Source organism: Oncorhynchus mykiss, chromosome 30, assembly GCF_013265735.2.
Source record: "Oncorhynchus mykiss isolate Arlee chromosome 30, USDA_OmykA_1.1, whole genome shotgun sequence".
Lineage (NCBI taxonomy): Eukaryota > Metazoa > Chordata > Actinopteri > Salmoniformes > Salmonidae > Oncorhynchus > Oncorhynchus mykiss.
In genome coordinates this window covers 32,286,442-32,307,220 of record NC_050570.1, presented here as the reverse complement: position 1 = coordinate 32,307,220, position 20,779 = coordinate 32,286,442, and positions in this window count along the sequence as shown.

Here is a 20,779-nt window from a genome sequence, read left to right as displayed (position 1 = left end):
TGCCTCCTCCTCTCCCCTGCCCACTCCTCTCCCCTGCCCACTCCTCTCCCATGCCTCCTCCTCTCCCCTCTCCTCTCCCATGCCTCCTCCTCTCCCATGCCTCCTCCTCTCCCCTGCCCACTCCTCTCCCATGCCTCCTCCTCTCCCCTGCCTCCTCCTCTCCCCTGCCCTCTCCTCTCCCCTGCCTCCTCCTCTCCTCTCCCCTGCCCTCTCCTCTCCCCTGCCTCCTCCTCTCCCCTGCCTCCTCCTCTCCTCTCCCCTGCCCTCTCCCTCTCCCCTGCCCTCTCCTCTTCCATGCCTCCTCCTCTCCCATGCCTCCTCCTCTCCCATGCCTCCTCCTCTCCCCTGCCCACTCCTCTCCCCTGCCCACTCCTCTCCCATGCCTCCTCCTCTCCCCTCTCCTCTCCCATGCCTCCTCCTCTCCCCTGCCCTCTCCTCTCCCATGCCTCCTCCTCTCCCCTGCCCTCTCCTCTCCCCCTGCCTCCTCCTCTCCCCTGCCCTCTCCTCTGCCTCCTCCGCTCCTCTCCCCTGCCCTCTCCCCTGCCCTCTCCTCTCCCCTGCCTCCTCCTATCCCCTGCCCTCTCCTCTCCCATGCCTCCTCCTCTCCCATGCCTCCTCCTCTCCTCTCCCCTGCCCTCTCCCATGCCTCCTCCTTTCCCCTGCCCTCTCCTCTCCCATGCCTCCTCCTCTCCCATGCCTCCTGCTCTCCCCTGCCCTCTCCTCTCCCCTGCCTCCTCCTCTCCTCTCCCCTGCCTCCTCCTCTCCCCTGCCTCCTCCTCTCCTCTCCCCTGCCTCCTCCTCTCCCCTGCCTCCTCCTCTCCTCTCCCATGCCTCCTCCTCTCCCCTGCCCACTCCTCTCCCCTGCTCACTCCTCTCCCATGCCTCCTCCTCTCCCCTCTCCTCTCCCATGCCTCCTCCTCTCCCATGCCTCCTCTTCTCCCCTGCCCACTCCTCTCCCATGCCTCCTCCTCTCCCCTGCCTCCTCCTCTCCCCTGCCTCCTCCTCTTCCCTGACTCCTCCTCTTCCCTTCCTTCAACCCTGCCACTCCCCTGCCTCCCTCATCACCACCCAGCTCTTCTCCTTTCCTCTGCCTCCTCCTCTCCCAGCCCTTGTGTTTGGTCCCTGGAATAATATAATAACTTCATCCGCCTGGGATGTTCTGCCTAATATCTTCTCCTAGAAGGATTATGAGCATGGCAGTGCTGTGCGTAAATGTTGCCCAACTGTGTAGGAACAACTGTCACAACGGATGCATTTTAGAGTTTTAAAATCCATTGCACAGCGTGGAAGGCTTATCTAAAAAGACAAATCCAGCTTCTTGCCAGTCATCGTCATCAGGTATTCGTCTCATGTATTCCAGGTACACTACTAGAGGCATCTGTCTGCAATCTGACAACATAATTACACATAATATCACAAACATTGATATTGTGTCCCAGATACCATCACAGGGAAAATAACTAATTCCTAATGATTTATCACGTTCAGTGGCTCATCAGGGCTATAGGTTAGGATGAGCACGATGATGAAATACTAACCACTCATCACTTTGAGTTTGCAGTGGGAGAAGAGGCAGAGAAATATATAGGAAGGGTTACCAATCAATCTCTCTCTGTTCTCTCTTTCTCTCCCTCCATCCAATCTCTCTCATTCCAGTTTCTCCATTTATACCCCTCCTTCCAATTTCTCTCTCGCTCTCTCTTCTCTGTCTCTCCCTCTCTCCGAACGGTGACTGCTGGGTCAGTGATATATGTGTCTCCAATATACTGACTCCAGCACAACTCTGATTGGCTTCTTTTGTGTCTTGTCCTATCAGATTGGAGCTTTAAAAAGAAAGAGAGTTCTCCTTCACCACTCCAGATGTCTCTGTCCACTCACTCACTCTCTCAACAAAAGACAAACTGGATGAGAAGCCAGAGAGACAGCGACGTTGGGCAGGTGGATTACCAGGAGAGGATAAGACACAACTGAAAGTTTCGAACAGATTACTATCTGACGCACAGCCTGCTTCCCAAATGGCATCCTATTCCCTATATACTGCATACCCTATGGGCCCTTGTAAAAAGTAGTGTACTATATAGGAAACAAAGTGCCATTTGGGACACAACCACAGACTAAAAAGTAATCAGCAGAGCCACTGATTAACACCTTTCTCCTGCAGAAGCACTTTCTCACAGAACATTCAATCAAAGCTGATAGGCCACTGGTATCCATGGGGACACATGGGAGCCGTGATTATCAAATGAATACTTTGAAAGTCAAACAGGAAAACTGACCAAAATTCTGTTTGCATGTGTGTGGCTGACAAAAGCTATCTAGCTTCATTTTTGAAAGTTATAATGTTATATAATACCATGTCATTCTATGTGAAACACAAGGGCTACTTTAAAAAAAGAAAATCAGACACAATACAGTTTTATGGTGTTGTGTAACACGTGTTTTTTTTTTTACGGAGCAGGTATACCAACTATCCACGTCATGTCCCTGTTACAGGATACCACCAGACAAAACAGGAAGCACATTGAAGACAAGAAAACCCCTGCCTCACTTCTCGTTTCTCTTTGGCCACCTGGATAATGTACTCTCAGATGCTGCTCTGAATGTAGTGGACTGAGAGGGTTGTGTGTGCGTGTATGTGTGTATGTGTGCTTGCACACGCATGTGTGTGTGTGTTTAAAGCATTTGTGTATCATTTGTAAACTAGTCTCCATATTGCTCCAGGAGTGTTGGTCTGGCCTGGTATGTTTTCCCTTAGTGTAGAGAGAGCGGGAGACAGGGATCGGGGGGTGAAAGGTCACAGGGAGGACAGCTTGACAGATGGAGCTGAGGTGGAGCTGGTGTCAACACTGGGCTGGAAGGGAGTGCCATTTCCTTACTGATCTCTATCTATTAACACAATACACCACCTGGCACACACATACTGTACTGTACAACCACACAAAAACACACACACACAACTCCCACTCGAATAAACATAATTCACTTCAAAAAACAAAACACAACCCACATTCAAGACAAGCACACCTCAAACGCACGTACACAAACCCTTTCATAAACACACGAGCCATTCACATTCTCCCACACAGACACCGCACGCACGCACACACGCACACGCACACACACAAACACAAACAAATATTCCAGCTCCATGTATTCCCTCCCTCTCACACCTTCCTACCTCAAAACCCATTCATTCAAATACACACAGTAACATTCATCAAAATGACTTTGACATGAAACTCTGAATAGTAACTCTGTCGGCTTTGATTGAATTTCCCCTCTTATTATGCAGTTCTAAATCAGGATCACTTTTTCAATAGAGAATTCAATTACCCCACACACCTGTACACACAATGCATAGGACCACATTCAGCTTGGGCCATTGTTGGTTTAAGCAACAGCGTGTCTAATAGGAGATATTGATTCACATTTCCTCCTCTTTCTCTCTCGTTTATTTTGTTTGGCTTTATTTCCCCTCAGAGCCTCTCTGTAGTTTATTGCTTGGATTATCATCTTGGAAAAGCAATTAGTATGAAATGATCGCTTCGATTCATAACCATCTTGATAGAGAGGGTGTAGAAGCCAGGAGGGATACCAAACAAACCTCTTTTTGGAGTACAATCACCTAAGACTAGACAATAAGAATATCTGTAATCGGTATTTCAAATGAGCCAATTGCTTACTGCTATTCCATATAACAATTATTTTTGCTGACAGAAACAATTATAGAAGTAGTAGTTGTGACGGTAATACTAGTAGTAGTTGTGATGGTAATACTAGTTGTAGTAGTACCCTAAGAGTCCCAGGAAAATGGGAAGAAACAGGTTCCCGTTACAAGAGTGAGTGATAAGGGCCTGCATGTCTTCTGAAAAGGTCAGTGTGGTATACCAACACTACAAATTCATATCAAATTGTCTTGGTCACATACACATGGTTAGCAGATGTTAATGCGGGTGTAGCGAAATGCTTGTGCTTCTAGTCCGACAGAGCAATAATATCTAACAAGTAATCTAACAAATTCACAACGACTACCTTATACACACAGTATAAGGGGATGGAATAAGAATATGTACATATATATGTGCGCAATGGCCATGCGGCATAGGCAAGATGCAATAGATGGTATTAAAGACAGTATATACTGTACATATGAGATGAGTAATGTAGGATATGTAAACATTATTAAAGTGGCCTTATTTAAAGTGACTTGTGATACCATTATTAAATTAATTTATTAAAGTGGCCAGTGATTTGAGCCTGTATGTAGGCTGCAGCTTCTCTGTGTTAGTGATGGCTGTTTAACAGTCTGATGGCCTTGAGATAGAAGCTGTTTTTCAGTCTTTTGGTCCCAGCTTTGATGCACCAGTACTGACCTCGCCTTCTGGATGATAGCGGGGTGAACAGACAGTGGCTCGGGTGGTTGTTGCCCTTGATGATATTTCTGGCCTTCCTGTGACATCGGGTGCTGTAGGTGTCATGGAGGGCATATAGTTTGCCCCCGGTGATGCGTTGTGCAGACCGCACCACCCTCTGGAGAGCCTTGCTTTCGAGGACGGTGCAGTTGTTGTACCAAGCGGTGATACAGTCTGAAAGTATACTCTCAATTGTGCATCTGTAGAGGTTTGTGAGGGTTTTAGGTGACAAGCCAAATTTTTTCAGCCTCCTGAGGTTGAGAGGCGCTGTTGCGCCTTCTTCACCACGCTGTCTGTGTGGGTGGACCATTTCGGTTTGCCCATGATGTGTTACGCCGAGAAATAAACAGGAGAGAATAGCATGCCAGTCCCTGACACAAAAGGGACCATAGCTTGCTGGTCCCTGCCAGGTATAAAACACGGTTGAGAGAAACACTGGTGTAGAAAGTGCAGTATGACATCGGTCCATTCAGCGTTCCAGCCAGAGAAAGCTCGAGCTAAGTGGAGTATATACATCATGTCCAGGTTCTACCGTGTTATAGTGCTTGGGTCCTAAATGGCCCCCTATACCCTATATAATGCATTTATTTTGACCCGGGCCCATAGGGGTCTGCTGTAAAGTAATGCACTCTGTAGTGAATCGGGTGCCATTTGGGATACAGCCACAGTGTCTTACTACAAACGACTTCTGCACAGATCAGTCAATAAATCTACCCAAAGCGCACTTAATGAAGGCCTCCGCTCCAGCCACAGAGATTTACATACAAGTTATCACACTTCAGAAGCCTCTGAGTCGATGCCGTTATCTACTTTCATTTTATTTCGGCTGACTCAGAGGGCACTTTTTTATCCATGCTAGTGCTACAGGCCAAGTACATCAATTTCATATTACAGTGGAGACACACCATGAAAACATTTAAATGGGATATTTACCTTCTCTCAATACAGCAATAACCGTTTATGTTGATATATTTTCTCCAATATGATCTAAAGGGAAGAAGCCTAATTAGTAGATATTAAATTAACCCTTTTTGATAGCACTTGCACCAACCGAAAATATACATTTTTGTAGATCTGTGAATTTCTTTTAAAGGAGAACACAAGAACCAGAAGTACAGTAGATGCATTTTTGTCCCTTTGGTACAGACTGGTACTGTATCCCAATGTCTGCGGGTTATGGCCTACCAGAGATGGTAGCTATACTGAATAATACATCATACAGTGCATTCAGAAAGTATTCAAACCACTTCACTTTTTCAACATTTTCTTACGTTACAGCCTTATTCTAAAATGTACACTAGCGTTCAAAAGTTTGGGGACACTTACAAATGTCCTTGTTTTTGTAAGAAAAGCACATGTTTTTGTCCATTAAAATAACATCAAATTGATCGGAAATGCAGTGTTGACATTGTTAATGTTGTAAATGACTATTGTAGCTGGAAATGGCTGATTTTTATGGAATATCTACATAGGGGCACAGAGGCCCATAATCAGCCATCACTCCTTTGTTCCAATGGCACGTTGTGTTAGCTAATCCAAGTTCATCATTTTAAAAGGATAATTGATCATTAGAAAACCCTTTTGAAATTATGTTAGCACAGCTGAAAACTGTTGTTCTGATTAAAGGAGCAATAAAACTGGCCTTCTTTAGACTTGTTGGGTATCTGGAGCATCAACATTTGTGGGTTCGATTACAGGCTCAAAATGGCCAGAAACAAAGACCTTTCTTCTGAAACTCATCAGTCTATTCTTGTTCTGAGAAATTAAGGCTATTCCATGTGAGAAATTACCAAGAAACTGAAGATCTGGTAGAAAGCTGTGTACTACTCCCTTCACAGAACAGCGCAAACTGTCTCTAACCAGAATAGAAAGAGGAGTGGGAGGCCCCGGTGCACAACGGAGCAAGAGGATAATACATTAGAGTGTCTAGATTGAGAAACAGGCGACAAGTCCTCAAGTACTCAACTGGAAGCTTCATTAAATAGTACCCGCAAAACACCAGTCTCAACGTCAACAGTGAAGAGGTGACTCCAGGATGCTGGCCTTCTAGGCAGAGATGCTAAGGAAAAGCCATATCTCAGACTGGCCAATAAAAAGAAAAGATTAAGATGGGCAAAAGAACACAGACACTGGACAGAGGAACTCTGCCTAGAAGGCCAGCATCCCCGAGTTGCCTTTTCACTGTTGACATTGAGGCTGGTGTTATATGGGTACTATTTATTGAAGCTTGCCAGTGGAGGACTTGAATTAGCTAACACAACGTGTCATTGGAACACAGGAGTGATGGTTGCTGATAATGTAGATATTCCATTAAAAAATCTGCCATTTCCAGCTACAATAGTCATTTACAACATTAACAATGTCTACACTGTATTTATGATGTTATTTTAATGGACAAAAAAAATTGCTTTAATAAAAAGGCTCTCGAAGGTCAGGGTGTGACAGAAATTGAGCTCATGTGCCTCCTGTTTCCATTGATCATCCTTGAGATGTTTCTACATCCTTATTGGAGTCCACCTGTGATTAATTAAATTCATTAGACATGATTTGGAAAGGCACACACCTGTCTATATAAGGTCCCAGAGTTGACAGTGCATGTCAGAGCAAAAACCAAGCCATGAGGTCGAAGGTAAGGTCCATAGAGCTCCGAGACAGGATTGTGTCGAGGCACAGATCTGGGGAAGGGTACCAAAAAATGCAGCATTAAAGGTCCCCAAGAACACAGTGGCCTCCATAATTCTTAAATGGAAGAAGTTTTGGAACCACCAAGACTCTTCCTAGAGCTGGCCGCAGGACCAAACTGAGAAGGGCCTTGGTCAGGGAGGTGACTAAGAACCCAATGATCACTCTGACAGAGCTCCAGAGTTCCTCTGTGGAGATTGGAGAACCTTCCAGAAAGACAAGCATCTCTGCAGCACTCCACCAATCAGGCCTGTATGGTAGAGGACTCTCAGACCATAAGAAACAGGATTCTCTGGTCTGATGAAACCAAAATTGAACTCTTTGGCCTGAATGCCAAGCTTCACGTTTGGAGAAAACCTGGTTTTCTTGCACCATCCATGCCTACATGTACATACTACCTCAATTAGCCTTGCTACTGTATATACTGTATATCACTACTGTTTTATTCACTGTCTTTTTAATGTTGTTTTGTAATTCTTTACTTATCTATTGTTCAAAAGTGCACTGTTGGTTAGGTCCTGTAAGTAAGCATTTCCCTGTATTTGGTGCACGTGACAAATACACTTTGATTTGATTTGATCCCTACGGTGAAGCATGGTGGTGGCGGCATCATGCTGTGGGGATGTTTTTCTGCGTCAGGGACAGGGAGACAAGTCAGGATCAAGGCAAAGATGAACGGAGCAAAGTACAGAAAGATCCTTGATGAAAACCTGCTCCAGAGCGCTCAAGACCTCAGAATGGTTTCGAAGGTTCACCTTCCAACAGGATAACGACCCTTAGCACACAACCAAGACAACGCAGGAGTGGCTTCGGAACAAGTCTCTGAATGGTCTTGAGTGGCCCAGCCAGAGCCCAGACTTGAACCCAATCGAATATCTCTAAAGCAACTTGAAAATAGCTGTGCAGCAACGCTCCCCATCCAACTTGACAGAGCTTAAGAGGATCTGTAGAGAAGAATGGGAGAAACTCCCCAAATACAGGTGTGCCAAGCTTGTAGCGTCATACCCATGAAGATTTGAGGCTATAATCGCTGCCAAAGGTGTTTCAAAAAAGTACTGAGTAAAGGGTCTGAATACTGATGTAAATGTAATATTTGAGTTTTTTTATTTTTAATACATTTACAAAAATGTCTAAAACCTATTTTTGCTTTCTCGTTATGGGGTATTGTGTGTAGATTGATGAGAGAAAACCAATTGAATCCATTTTAGAACACGGCTGTAATGTAACAAAATGTGGAAAGAGTGAAGGGGTCTGAATACTTTCCGAATGCACTGTATACGTCACCCCATAAATGTGATGTACATAGAAGCGCACAACGTTCATTTTGCCAAGAACAATCCTTTTAGTGACTGAGGGCGAATGCGGGTGTCATGTCCACATACAGTATATACTGTAGTAGCACCCATCCTGCCTCTCAATCATTGGGGGTAATCACCGGAGTATATAGTCTTCTTTCTACCCTGCTGCCTGTTAGCTACCTGCCTTTACCACAGAGTCGAGCTGGGCTAGTCAACTCAGAAGGGAGGGAAGGAAGGAGGGATGGAGGGAGGAAAGGAGGGAGGGCTTTGTGATCTCCCATCAACCGCTCAGGGGAGCGAAGCAGCAGCCTCCCGCTGCATTAAGATTGATGACACCCTCCGGAAGAAACAAAAGATGTGGCGTCTGCGAGGTACGGGCTTATGAAACCTGATAGACTCGTCTCTTAATAAACATCACTGATATGTCAGCCACTACACGCTGTGGTTCCACCAGGAGAGCTGCTGCTGCCTGCCTGCTTGCTTCGTGGAGCAGAGAGAGAGAGAGAGATAGAGAGATGTATTTTTATCCATAAAAACAAATCTTAAGTTAACATGCAAATGCCATTTCATTTATGGTCATTTATTTATTTGAAATGCTCCATAAATGGCTATAAATTAAATAGCATTTGCATGTTAATAACTTGATTGGCGCAACTGACAAATAAATAATTGGTGAAAATGAACGAAAGAGCACACCGTAGAAAATGGGACATTTTGAATAATTTCCACAGGCAGAAGGTTACCTGGAAACCAAGCAACACTGGAACATATAAGGGCAGTTTTTCACCCTGAGCTCACAATCTTTATTGACTGTCTACTATTTACAATATTCTGTAGTTACACACAGAAAGTGTTGTATCTGTCACAATTCTATCTCCCTGAGTCTGCCTCAATACTATATAATGCTAGTTAAAGCCACCCGGGTGTGAAATAGTGTTTGGAAATAAATGAAACCGACCAGGAAAGTGAGGACGGGGGAATATTGCCATGTCAAGCTGACAGACAGGCAGTGAAAATGGAACAAGAGCTATCATCTTAAGGAAAACCGGATTAAATAAGAACCTACGACCGTCGGTGCATCTCCGGCCCTGATATTGACAAGCCACTGGCGGGGGTCATTTTTCATTGTCTCATCAAGACCAAGCATTATGGGAGATCAATCTCGCCTCTCTCATCTCTATTCCTGCATCAGATAGGCCCCTGGTAGCCTGTCGGTGTAGAGTGGCTTGGTGATGCTACTCTTATTATGCCTGGCGGAGATTCAGTCAAAGTTTTAGACACAGTGGAGTGGAGAGATTGGTACCTGGCTGTCTCAGTTGTGGATTCCTTGGAGTGAGTGCATGTAGTATGTGATGGATCCTGAGGGTCTCTGTCCAAGCCTAGACCAGTCCAGTTGATCTCCATGCAGTGTTGCTCCTTGGATCTACCGCAGTGGTGGCTGGTGGCACTTCAAATGGGGAGGACGGGCTCATAGTATGTGTTTGATACATCGCCATTCACTCCATTCTATTCATCATTATGAGCCAACCTCCCCTCACCAGCTTCCTCTGATCTGCAGTACAAGTATCCTAAATTATCACAAACATACTCCGTAGCAGAGGAGACCTACAGATAAGATTTACAACTTGCATTGCTAGACAATTTTAATGTAATTCTATTTGAATACAACAAAGCACTGCAGGGCCAAGCCATCTGACAGAGTTGTGAATCGATTAAGAAAATGAAGAACAACATCAAAATCCAGACTTACCCAGGTGTTGGCTTCATCCATTCTGAACCTTTCTGAACCATGAGAAAATAAACCAACCACAGCAGAGTCAGCACCTTCACTCTATGCCGATTTAACCAGCACGGCATACCTCGTTACGCAACCCTAACAAAACAAAAGCCTCCAATTTTTATTTTAGCCAGTGGGAATAAGAGCATGGAAGCAGTTCGGCTAACAGTAATTACTACATTAAATCAGATATCATGGCTCTAACATTGAGAACTTGTATATCTTTAAGGGTCGTTAATTTTACAAGTCCACCGTTAACCTGGGGTGAGGTGAAGCGATGAAGTAGTGATGGCAAGCCGATATAAAACAAACGTAAGCAGACGATATGGAGAGAGAGAGACAAAATCCAAGTAACTGGATGTACTAAAACTAACTGAGAATTGAATGTATATATTTTTCCCCTTTGACATGTTCGTAAAAAGTTACAGTAGTTGGTTGCTGTTGAGGTCTTGCTTTTGGCCCTGTTGCTCCACTATATACGTATAGGAGGGTACTATAATTACATAATTATAACCTATTTCCGCAGAAAATGACAGTTAAAAAAAAAAATAATAATTGCAATATCAGCTCCCCTCCATGTGAATGTGAACACAACATGCTTCTTGGTTCCATCTGAAACATAAACAAACCACTACCCTAACTCGTCTCCACCAGTGAGCTCCACAGCCCAGCTCTTCCCCAGAGCGCCTGCCCTGACTGCGTCCCAAATAGCACCATAAAATGTACTATAGTGCACTACTTTTGACGAGGTCCCATAGGGAGCCATTTGGGAAGCAGCCCGACTGCAGTACAGAACCCAGTGGTATAAACCTTATAGCCCCACAGGGAGTTAGCCATGGAGCTTTGTCTCAGCCTGTTGATTGCACTTTGCCCGATCAGTTCCTTGAACCTCTGCAGAATGTCACATTCGAGGAGGTTTCTGTTCGTCTCGCCAGAGCAGTACAAAGCTAGTTTTCACTAGGCACTCTGTTAAGAACCCCAAGTCGAACCACGATCAAAGAGGAACGATCTTGTCACTCGCCCCAACTTCCCAGTTAGAATGTCATCATTCATCTTTGTATCATGGGAGGGGAAAAAAAATATTTGTACATTTTGTTTTGACTGCGTGGCCTGCCCAGCCTACCATCTTAAACTAATAAAGAAAAACTATACATATAGCCTCTCTAAATCAATTACCTGTTCATCAAGCATACACTATGCTAATGTTTAACTCACTCTTTACTTAATTGTCCATGGCTAACAAATGCCTATTTTCTTAATTACATTTCATAATTTTTCTCCGGCATAAATCAAAGCCAAGCCAGAGACAACCTCTTGCGTATCTCTAGACCAGCTACATGTGATCTATTCGTTTGTAAAAAATGCATTCCATTGTTATCGATTTTCCACCGTTCTTTGAAAACGCTTCTAAAACAGCAAAAGCACGAAGAGATTTGTTCACCATACTAGCTGACAATAAAAAGCAACCCTGGCCTGTCCTTTCTGAGCTTATTCTGCGAGCTGCATTGGTCGGTTTGTGAGGATTAAGGTGTTTGACTAGCTAGCAGGGACCCCTGCTTGCCGTGACCAACGACGCAAGGGAGTCGGTTTCTGACCACAAATAAACATCAGTCGGGTCCCAGTGCTCCGGCCTCAGCACCGTCAGCTACAGGAGCACATCAATCACAGCTGGACTAGGCTGAGGTGGGGGCTGGGAGCTGTGGGTTAGGGCTGGGGGCTGAGTTTGGGCTGGCGCTAAGATTGGGCAAAGGCAGAGCACAGGAAAACAGCCTGAACCAGCTGCTGCTGATGCACACACACACAGAGATGCACAGTCACACAAGCACACATATTCATAAACTGTACACACACACACACACACACACACACACACACACACACACACACACACACACACAAACACACACAGTGATGCACGAATGCACACAAACAGACACGTATGAACACACACACATCCACACACGTGGCTAGTCTTAATCCCCTTTCAACGGCTGAACTCTGATAGACACTCTATGCAGAGAGAAGAGGAAGAGAGAGAAAAGGAAAGAGAGCAAGAGAGAGAGAGAGAGAGAGAGAGAAAAGGAAAGAGAGGAAGAGAGAGAGAGAGAGAGAGAGAGAGAGAGAGAAAAAAGAAAGAGTAAAGAAAAGAGACAGGAGGGGGGAAAGAGAGGGAGCAACATATGAAATCAATAGTGTCAAGAAGACTTGACTACGGCTTGTTCAATAACTTGTTTTGTTTTCAGTTGCCAGCTCACCATTGCATTTGTGATCATAATGTGAGTGTATTCAGTCAACCCACATCTGGATATTGTACCTAAATTTAATTTTACCTTTATTTAACTAGGCAAGTCAGTTAAGAACAAATTCTTAATAATAAATATAGGGCTACATGCTACATACTATAGGGCTACATACTACAGGATTCCCCTCTTTTTGTTTACCTAAATATGAACCAAAATCCCTTATAATTCTGTGAAGGCTTTCCTACCACCTGTCAGAGGTGTAAATAAAGCCTTATGCACAATATGCAGTGATAATAAGACAGTGCCAGTGTGTTAGATTATAACGTATCCTGAACTCATGGATGTGAGAGAACAATTCTACTTTGCAACTTGATTCAGAGGTACGTGTTAAAATGTCTGCATATACCGCATCCATTATTCATTAAAATTAATAAATTATTTCAGATACAACATCAGGGAAATGGAAATATTAAATTTAGTTTGTTTATTCTAGCCTATACTTTTCATCGTTTTGTGCTAACTCTCATGATAATACATTCATGCTTATAAATCTGTTAATAGTCAATGCCTTTGTAATTGTAATCAAATTTGATATCAAATTAATATTTGATTCTAAATCACAATAATGTAAAAGCAAGCACGCACCAAATGAAAAAATAAATCCTGATGTGCAAAATTGACAGCTTCATAGAGAAAATCTATTTTTCAAAAGATGTCAACCTAGTTGTACATTAATTGCAGTATTGAGATCATGTAGAAGGTATTATGGGTTTTTGGGAACAAAAAAAAACGTCACCTGAAGAACTCGCCCTGTCCAAGGCGATGTGGTTCAAGACGTGGAGAGAGATCCACTGATCACCTCGCTCGGTTATACTGCCCCCTGGCGGAATGAAAGCGAAAACGAACGTCGACAGTAGACTTCATTAGTGCAAGATTATAAAACTAAGAACATGTAATTGTAATTTATAAAGTGTACTATTATAACGTCGATTAATACTTCAGCTAACAAATGTTTAGAAACATAAACATTTGTATTATCTGGATTTGACACCACCTACAATCTGTGGAGTGAATATTCTTATATGTCTATCTCTGGGAATGTTTTAAAAACGCCAGCATGAATCTTTGCAATGTGCACAAACAGCAAATCTCTATCAAACTGCTGAATATTCCGGTTTCAGAACGCAGTGTGAGCAAATTAAAAGAGCTGACCTCAACTGCTGCTTCGCTGGATTTATATCTGACCGTCACTGATTGATTGATATCTCTGTAACAAGTGTAAGGACCCAGACAGACAGAACGAAGACTCACCTGTCAAACGGACGATTATGGTTCGGCACACCTGATAAAATAAAAGTTCAGCATTTCTGAGGGCTTTTATCACCATGAATGCACTAGATTTGTCATATTTTTCTGAAAGTGAAATATGTTATATTTTATATGAAAAAGTTACTGTTATGGATAATCCCATTATTATTAAGTAACTGTTTTCTATAACCACATGAATAAATTAAATGTCACACAATCAATATGTTCCTGTGTTTTCTTTGTAGGCTACATTATGCTATGGTCTCATGAGTCATGACCTACAAACGCGTTTTAGTGATTCAATTTAAATTAAATGGTTATAACGATACATTAATTAGCCTAGTCAAGGATTCTTCCCTCATAGCTCCCCTATTATTAACATCGGCAATACAAGCCATTTCATTTAATTGATATTGTGAAAGAAGATCATAAAATCTACCTAAATCAAATAAAAATGGTTAATTGGCAGAGTTATTACATTCCGGAGTCTATCATTAAGAATTATATTCAATGAAACCTCCCTTTCTCGTAATTTATTTTCTGAGGCCGGTAATTGAATTTGTAATAGGAAACGCAGTTTTTGAAATGACCTTTTTGCAATAATGCTTCGTTAATTGAAAGTAAATCATTTTTTTTCTATCACTGGGTGTTAAACGATTTTCTAACTATGCTGGTCTTAGAATCAGATATTTTCAGAGTAAAGAACAGCTCTGCACCATTGGGTTGTTCCACCTTAAAAAAAAACAAGAAAGAGGATTTTGACACCTACCATCTCAAATTGTTCTGAAATCGTTTATGTTGTTACAAACATAAAGAATTGGCCTTCCTGCAACATTATATTTGTTGAAATATAATCAGATCTCTGAGAAATTAAGCCAATTGATTGCATCCAAATTGGCCAAATTGGTGGGTGTCATGGCTTGCTGAAATGATATGGAACGACCCCATTAACACGACCTTTTCAGTTAAACTGTGACATTGACAGTCTCTGTAACATTGACAAACTGACAATTAAATATAGTCAACATTATTATTATTGTTACTTTTATTATTATTACTGATAATAATATTTAGGAGGGAAATAACTTAATGAATAGCTGAAGAGTTAATTTCGAAAACACTATATCCATAATTTTTTCACATTTGTTTGTTTAATCAGAAATGACTGTTTATGGGTACCTTCATGTGTGTAAAATATTACTGTTCTCAGATTTTTTAATTAAGCGATTTAAGATATGTATGAAAATGTGTTTTAATGCAAAATGCTATACAGTATGCATTGTTTAGCTGGAATGGAATGTCCATATCCTGTATACACTGTATATACAAAACACATGCTCTTTCCATGACATAGACTGACCAGGTGAAAGCTATGATGCCTAAATGTATGTTAAATCCACTTCAGTCAGTGTAGATGAAGGGGAGGAGAAGCCTTGAGACAACCGAGACATGGATTGTGCATGTGTGCCATTCAGAGGGTGAATGGGCAAGAACAAATATTTAAATGACTTTGAACAGGTATGGTAGTAGGTGCCAGGCACGCCGGTTTGTGTCAAGAACTGCAACACTGCTGGATTGTTCCCGCTCAACAGTTTCATTTCCCGCTCAACAGTTTCATTTGTATATCAAGAATGGTCCACCACCCAAAGGAGATCCAGCCAACTTGACACAACCGTGGGAAGCATTGGAGTCAACATGGGCCAGCATTCCTGTGGAACGATTTTCATACCATGTCCAACAAATTTTCATTGTTGGACATAAAAGATTTTAAAAACACCAGGATATCAACTCCAAGTGATTTTAACTTTGGAAATCTGTTCCCAAGTAGTCCCACACATGATAGAGATATATAGAGACGTGATTGCATACTAATATAAGCAAGGTTTGAAAATATTATGTTTTAGTCAAATATTATATATGTTTGGGCTACTTGCAGTCAATTTGCAGTCTACAAATTATTTGTAATTATGTTCCGTCCCCCTGACCGTCTGCTCAAGAAAAACAAGAAAAAATGCTTACATTTTTTTAAAATCAGGCTTGCGGCTAAATCTAGTTGATGAACCCTGTTCTGGAAAATGCTAAACATTTTAAAGATTTGTTGTCGTTGTTGCAGTATGTAAACTTAACATGAAGAACAGGAATGACATATACTCTCACGAGTGGCCAATAAGACCTACCTGAAAGCCACACCCCTAATAAGCCACACGTCCTGGAAATAACCTTAGGATTACATTAACAAAGACCCAGCTGCTGGGTCAACCCAGCATGAAAGTAAAAAATAACCAATTGATGGTAAATTAACCCGTTTGGGTAATCCCAACATCCCAACATGTTGGGTTATTCACACAACCCAACTGGCTGGGTCAAAATAACCAATATTTACCCAGTGCTGGGTAATCAATAACCAAAATGTGTTTGTTTTTAACCCACCATTTTTTTGAGTGTGAACAAGTTGAGGAGACTAAACTTCTTGGTGTCACTTTAGATTGGAAATTGTCATGGTCAATGCATATTAATTCAATTGTAAAGATGGGGAGAGGTCTGTGTGTGATAAGGAGAAGCTCAGCATTTTTAACACCACAGTCGACCAAACAAGTCCTGCAGGCTCTAGCTTTATTGAATCTTGACTACTGCCCAGTGACATGGTCAAGTGCTGCAAAGAAGGGTCTAGAAAAGCTGCTGCTGGCCCAGAACAGATCAGCATGCCTTGCCTTTTAATGTACACAAGGGGCTAATGTCAACAGTATGCATGTCAGTCTCTCTTGGCTCAAAGTAGAGGAGAGATTGACTGCATGACATTTAGATTTGTTTTATTACTGTGTTGAAAATTCCAAATTGTCTGTATAATCAATAATCAAGCTCTGACAGACATACTTACCCCACTAGACATGCCATCGGGGGTCTAATCACAGTCCCCAAATCCAGAATGAATTCAAGTCAACGCACAGTATTCTATAGAGCCATGATCACAAGGAACTGCCAATGACAGCTGCCAATGACTGGAAGAAAAAAAATCGCGGAAGCTGGAGACTCATATCTCCCTCACTAACTTTAAACATCAGCTATCAGAGCAGCTAACCAATCGCTGCAGCTGTACATAGCCCATCTGTAAATAGCCCATCCAATCTACCTACCTCATCCCCATATTGTTTTTATTAACTGTTCTGCTCTTTCATCATCTGCTCATCTATCACTCCAGAGTTAACTTGCTAAATTGTAAGTTAAATTGTAATGTAAAACTATGGCCTATTTATTACCTTACCTCCTCACTCCATTTGCACGCACTTTATATAGACTTTCTTGTTTCTATTGACTGTACCCTTGTTTACTCCATGTGTAACTCTGTGTTGTTGTTTGTGTCGCACTGCTTTGCTTTATCTTGGCCAGGTTGCAGATGTAAATGAGAACTTGTTCTCAACTAGCCTACCTGGTTAAAACAAGGTGAAATATATACATATTTTTTTATAGAATGGCCTTCAATCTCAAATTACAGCTTTAAAAAACAAAACAAATAAAACAACCCTTACAGCACAGCGCCTCTCCCCTAACTGACCTAATTAACAAAAAATGCACATGTACAGTTGAAGTCGGAAGTTTACATACACCTACGATGGAGTCATTAAAACCCATTTTTCAACCACTCCACACATTTCTTGTTAACAAACTACAGTTTTGGCAAGTCGGTCATTTTTCAAACAATTGTTTACAGACAGATTATTTCACTTATTCACTTTCACATAATTCCAGTGGGTCAGAAGTTGACTGTGCCTTTAAACAGCTTGGAAAATTCCAGAAAATTATGTCATGGCTTTAGAAGCTTCCGGCGCCGACAGAGATGGCCGCCTCGCTTCGCGTTCGTAGGAAACTATGCGGGTTTTTTTTTTTTTACGTGTTATTTCTTACATTGATACCCCAGGTAATCTTAGGTTTTATTACATACAGTCGGGAGGAACTACTGAATATCAGAGCAATGTCAACTCACCATCATTACGACCAGGAATATGACTTTCCCGAAGCGGACCCTGTGTTCTGCCTTCCACCCAGGACAATGGATTGGATCCCAGCCGACGACCCAAAACAACGACGTTGTAAAAGAGGCAAACGAAGCGGTCTTCTGGTCAGGTACCGGAGACGGGCACATCGCGCACCACTCCCTAGCATACTACTCGCCAATGCCCAGTCTCTTGACAACAAGGTTGATGAAATCTGAGCAAGGGTAGCATTCCAGAGAGACATCAGAGACTGTAACGTTCTTTGCTTCACGGAAACATGGCTCACTCGAGAGAAGCTAACGAAGTCGGTGCAGCCAGCTGGTTTCTCCACGCATCGCGCCGACAGACACAACCATCTTTCTGGTAAGAAGAGGGGCGGGGGGAGTATGCCTTATGATTAACAAGACGTGGTGTGATCATAACAACATACAGGAACTCAAGTCCTTCTGTTCACCTGACTTAGAATTCCTCACACAATAAAATGTTGACCGCAATATCTACCAAGGGAATTCTCTTTGATTATAATCACAGCCGTATATATTACCCCCCAAGCAGACACATCGATGGCCCTGAACAAACTTTATTTGACTCTATGCAAACTGGAAACCACATATCCTGAGGCTGCATTCATTGTAGCTGGGGATTTTAACAAGGCTAATCTGAAAACAAGACTCCCTAAACTGTATCAGCATATCCATTGTGCTACCAGGGCTGGTAAAACCCTGGATCATTGCTATTCTAACTTCCGCGATGCATATAAGGCCCTCCCCCGCCCTCTTTTTGGGAAAAGCTGAACACGATTCCATTTTGTTGCTTCCAGCCAAAACTAAAGTCTGTGTTGCCCAGCAACAGCCCCAAAACATCACTGCTCTAGAGGAGATCTGCATGGAGGAATGGGCCAAAATACCAGCAACAGTGTGTGAAAACCTTGTGAAGACTTACAGAAAACGTTTGACCTCTGTCATTGCCAACAAAGGGTAGATAACAAAGTATTGAGATAAACTTTTGTTATTGACCAAATACTTATTTTCCACCATAATTTGCAAATAAATTCATTAAAAATCCTACAACGTGATTTTCTGGATTTTTTTTCTCATTTTATCTGTCATAGTTGAAGTGTACCTATGATAAAAATTACAGGTCTCTCTCATCTTTTTAAGTGGGAGAACTTGCACAATTGGTGGCTGACTAAATACTTTTTTGCCCCACTGTATATACTGTACTCGATACCATCTACTGCATCTTGCCTATGCCGTTCTGTACCATCACTCATTCATATATCTTTATGTACATATTCTTTATCCCTTTACACTTGTGTGTATAAGGTAGTAGTTTTGGAATTGTTAGGTTAGACTACTCGTTGGTTATTACTGCATTGTCGGAACTAGAAGCACAAGCATTTCGCTACACTTGCATTAACATCTGCTAACCATGTGTATGTGACCAATAACATTTGATTTGATTTGATTTCTGATAGGCTAATTGACATCATTTGAGTCAATTGGAGGTGTACCTGTGGATGTATTTCAAGGCCTACCTTCAAACTCAGTGCCTCTTTGCTTGACATCATGGGAAAACCAAAAGAAATCAGACCTCAGATTTTTTTTGGGAGACCTCCACAAGTCTGGTTCATCCTTGGGAGCAATTTCCAAATCCTTGAAGGTACCACGTTCATCTCTACAAAAATACCGTCATCTGTACAAACATGCCGTCATACCGCTCAGGAAGGACACGCGTTCTGTCTCCTAGAGATGAATGTACTTTGGTATGAAAAGTGCAAATCAATCGCAGAACAACAGCAAAGGACCTTGTGAAGATGCTGGAGGAAACAGGTACAAAAGTATCTATGTCCACAGTAAAACAAGTCCTATATCGACATAACCTCAGCAAGGAATAAGCCACTGTTCCAAAATCGCCATAAAAAAGCCAGACTACGGTTTGCAACTGCACATGGGGACAAAGATCATACTTTTTGAGGAAATTACCTCTAGTCTGATGAAACAAAAAAAGAACTGTTTGGCCATAATGACCATCGTTATGTTTGGAGGGAAAAAAAGGAAGCTTGCAAGCCGAAGAACGCCATCTCAACCGTGAAGCACGGGGGTGGCAGCATCATGTTGTGGGGGTGCTTTGCTGCAGGAGGGTCTGGTGCACTTCACAAAACAGATGGCATCATGAGGGAGGTAAATGTTGTGGATATATTGAAGCAACATCTCAAGACATCAGTCAGAAAGTTAAAGCTTGGTCGCAAATGGGTCTTCCAAATGGACAATGACCCCAAACATATTTCCAAAGTTGTGGCAAAATTACTTAAGGACAACAAAGTCAAGGTATTGGAGTGGCCATTAAAAAGCCCTGATCCCAATCCAATAGAAAATGTGTGGGCAGAACTGAAAAAGACCAAAAGGGCCAAAATTCACCCATCTTATTGTGGGAAGCTTGTGGAAGGCTACCCAAAATGTTTGACCCAAGTTAAGCAATTTAAAGGCAATGCTGCCAAGTTCTAATTGAGTTTATGTAAACTTCTGACCCTTCTGGGAATGTAATGAAAGAAATAAAAGCTGAAATCATTCTTTCAACTATTATTCTGACATTTCACATTCCTAAAATAAAGTGGTGATCCAAACTGACCTAAGACAGGGAATTTTTACTAGGATTAAATGTCAGGAATTGTATTTAAAAAGTTTGAGTTTGAATGTATTTGGCTGAGGTGTATGTAAACTTCCGACTTCAACTGCATATGTACTATATGCTTGTAATTGTTCGTAGGAGCTTTTTGGGTTCTATTGTTCTTATTTTACATGTATGTAGTTCTGTACTTGTCTATTGATGTTCTGTATTATGTTATGTTTTATGTTTTGTGTGGACCCAAGGAAGAGTAGCTGCTGCTTCAGCAATAGCTAATGGGATCCTAATAAAATACTAAAATCATTGCACAGCACCAGGGACCTGAAATGGTCCCACCACACGACACCATGATGAAAAAGGAGGCTAAAGAAATTTGGCATGACCCCTAAGACCCTCACAAATTTCTACAGATGCACAATTGAGAGCATTCTGTCAGGCT